Source organism: Talpa occidentalis, unplaced genomic scaffold, assembly GCF_014898055.3.
Source record: "Talpa occidentalis isolate TD23 unplaced genomic scaffold, MPIMG_talOcc4v2.1 talOcc4.17, whole genome shotgun sequence".
Lineage (NCBI taxonomy): Eukaryota > Metazoa > Chordata > Mammalia > Eulipotyphla > Talpidae > Talpa > Talpa occidentalis.
Genome location: NW_023601754.1, coordinates 51,221,605 through 51,225,388, shown reverse-complemented (window position 1 = coordinate 51,225,388; position 3,784 = coordinate 51,221,605).

Here is a 3,784-nt window from a genome sequence, read left to right as displayed (position 1 = left end):
TTCCCTTTGTGTAAAGACCCTGCGCCCTGCCCAGGAGCAGGACGGCTGTCTCTCAGACATGAGGCTGCTGCCTCCTCCGCTGTCCACAAATTAAACCACTTCCCTTTCCTCAAAGTCCGTTTCCTTTTACTGGCTGAGGGAAACGGAGGCCGGAGTTCGCTCACAGAAGGAGCAGATGCCCCCCAAGGCCAGGTCATTTATCACCACCACTTCCCTCCTCCGCACCCCACCATCTCTAACGCCTGCGGGTGCCCCCTCTTGTGCCCACAACAGGGGGTGGCCCCTGGGGACCCTGCAGGACCTGCGTCCTGCTGTGCAGGGAGCTGAGAGCTGCAGGCGGGTCCTCCTGCCCCACGACCCTCCGTGACCCGGGACGAGAAGTGTCTACGCAGCCTGGCCTGGCGCACAGTGTGGGAAGCTCCTCCCTGTGGTCAGCTCATTTTGACCGCCCCATCTTGACTCCATCGGGGCTTCCTCAGCCTGTGCCCCCAGATCCGCCACTCCCCGCGATGCTGCCACCGCTGCTGCTGCCCCTGCTGTGGGCAGGTGAGTGGGGGAGGGGAGGGGCCCGGGTGGGGGCTGCACTGACCCTCGTCTCCCCGCAGGGGCCCTGGCTCAGGAGGAGAGATTCTGGTTGCGCCTGCAGGAGGAGCGGGTGACGGTGCAGGAGGGCCAGTGCGTCCTCGTGCCCTGCAACGTCTCCTACCCCAAGGAGCACGGCCCAGCTTACGGCTACTGGTACAGGGACAAGGGAGAGTGTCAGGGTACACAGGGTGACCTGGTGGCCACAAACGACCCAAATGGAAAGGTGCATGAGACCCAGACCCCGCAGCGATTCCACCTACTGGGGGGCCCCTGGAACGACAGCTGCTCCCTGGACATCAGAGACACGCGGAGAGGGGACACGGGGACCTACTACTTCAGGGTGGAGAGAGGGGGTCATGTGAGACATAATTACTGTGATCAGCGGCTCTCTGTAAACGTGACAGGTAAGGGCCGGGTGCAGGAGGGACACACGGGAGGGTCCTGAGCGCCCGGCCGAGGATGGGAGGGGCCCCATGTCTTCACCTCGTGAGGGACCCTAAGATCCGCGGGGAAAGGACCCTGGTGGGCGGGGCGCGTAGCCTGACACAGGCTGCCCCTGGGGACGCTCAGGTCCTGCTCCAGGCCGTGTCTGTCCCCCCAGCGCTGACCCACAGGCCGGACATCCACCTCCAGGGGCCCCTCCAGTCCGGCCGGCCCAGGAACATCACCTGTGCGGCGCCCTGGGCCTGTGAGAGGGAGACACCCCCCACCTTCTCCTGGACGGGGGTTGGCCTCGGCGCCACGAGCACCGACTCCCCGGTGCTCACCCTCAGCCCGGGGCCCCAGCACCACGGCTCCAACCTCACCTGCCGGGTGACCTTCCCCGCAGTGAACGTGAGCACAGAGACCACCGTCCGGCTCAGCGTGGGCTGTGAGTGTGGGGCCCGGACGCCCGGCCTGACGGGTCCCCAGGGCAGCAGATGTAGGAAGGGAAGACACGGGGTCTGGGGTCTGGGCCCCGCAGATCCTGCCGGGAGGAGGGAAAGAGGCCCCTGGCTATATCCTCCCCGTCTCATGTTCCTGGGGGAAGGCCAGCTGACGGAGAACAATTCTGTCTGTCCAGGTGCGCCCCAGAACCTGACCATCCAGGTGATCAGGGAAGAAGGTTCAGGTACGGAGTGAGGGTCCCTCTCTGGGATGTGGGGAAGTGGGGTCTGTCCCACCCTCAAATCAGAGCTGGGGTCTGACAACACACATGGGAGAAAGGTCTTTGTCAGGAGGGGGTAGCAGAGGTGGGAACCCCCATGGGCTCTTCAGCTCACACATGGGCTCCCCTGTGCTGACCCTGCTCCCTGGGGTGTCCTGTGCTCTGTCCCTTGTCTGATGATGTGCTTGTCCCTGGTTCCAGGCCTACATCCTGCTCCCCAATTCTGCCCTCATGCTCCTTATGATCTGTCCTCCTCCTTAGCATCTCCCTCCTGCTATAACTTACTTTTTAAAATAATGACCATAAAGTTGGCCTGAGTCAGCAGGGGCTGCAGAACACAATGCCACACAGGAGGTGATCAAACCTCACAGGGTGAACCCTAATAAAGTCCTGAAATCTCTCTCCAGGGCCTGAAGCCCTGGGCAACGGCTCCTCTCTCCGGGTGCAGGAGGGCCAGTCCCTGCGCCTGGCCTGTGTGGTCCATAGCAGCCCTTCCGCCAATCTGACGTGGGTCGGGGGGAGCCTGACGGTGAAGTCCTCTCCAAGCCTAAACCCCGTGGGTGCGGTTGGCACGTGGGAGCACCCCCAGACCCTGGAGCTGGAGCTGGCCAGGGTGCGCCTGGAGGACCACGGGAAACTCCTCTGCCACGCTCAGAACCCCCTGGGCTCCCAGGAGGCCTCCCTGAGTCTCTCTGTGGAGAGTGAGTCAGCACCCCCGGGGCTTCTGCTTCCCAGGGAGGGGAGAGGCTGCCCTGATGCCCCCAACACTCCCCACAGCACCCCAGCTGCCTACAGAACCCACCCACCCATCTCATCTCTCCTCCCCTCTCTCAGCGAGTGCATTTCCATGAGCCCAGCTTTTCTGCTCTCACCCGGTCTCTGGTGAATTCCCTCACCCGGGCCCCTCTGGCCTGACCCGATTCTCCCCCAGACCCTGGAGAGAACTGGGTGCTCCCGGGCCTGGGAGAGGAGCAGCCTGGAGCCCTGGTGTCTGCTCAGGGCAGGAGTCACCCAGGCCTCTGTCTGCAGGCGCAGCGGGAGCGAGGACAGGGGGGCTTCTGGGGCCCTTGGTGGGACTGGGCGCCAAAGCCTTCATCTTGCTCGGCCTCGTCTTCCTCATGTGAGTCGGGGTCCACCTGAGGCCCTCACAGGCAGTGGGGGAGCTGGGGAGGGCGAGGAGGGGCACACTCCTAAGCTGCCAGCCCAGGGGTGAGTGTGCGTCTGTCCCCTGGGGTCTCTGCCCAGAGCAGTCCCCATGCGCCTCCCACAGCCCTCCAGGCCCCGGGTGAGCAGCTGGCTGAAGGGCCTGGTCTCCCTCCACAGAGTGAAGAGAATCAGGAAGAAAAGCACAGAAGGAGGCAGCAGGGAGCAGGCCAGGCCCCCAGGCCGCAGGGAGAACCCCCGGGGTGAGTGACTCAGGGTCTTCTGCAGGCTCAGGTCAGCCTGACCTCTGGGGCTGTGCCTGGGGCTCTGCTCCAGGGCAAAAAGGGTTCCCTGGTCACACCCCGTTCCTCCCCTGGCCTCCCTGAGCTCTTGACCCAGAGACTGAGCCTCCCTCACCCCCTCCCGGGACCCACCAAGTCCAGGTCAGTCCCCACCTTCCCCGCTGAGCCCTCTGAGCCCCGGGTTCTCTCAGGGTCCCTGGCCTCTCCCCACCGCCCCAGCTCCCCTACCCCAACAAGCTCTGGCAAGAAGCTCCCCGATAGCTGTCACTCAGCCCCAGCCCTGCCGCCCCCACATCCGGGTGGGCAGAAATACCCAGAGCCTCCTGCAGGGCTATCACTGTCCCGCGGGCACACTGCCCAGGAGGACAGACAGACAGACGCACGGATGTGGAGTCAGAGAGCCGGGTCCTCGGGTCCTGTGAGGAGAGTCTCCCCAGAGCGCCCCTTTCAGCAGCTGCGGAGAGTTCCCCCAGGCAGAGAGGCTGGGCACCCCCACAGGGCAGGGCATCAGATCACAGGGCCAGGGCGGAGGCAGTGCAGAGACAGGAGGGCTCTGCCTCTCCAGGGCCTCGGCCTCGGGCTCCTCCGTGTGCAGCATGAGCTCCTG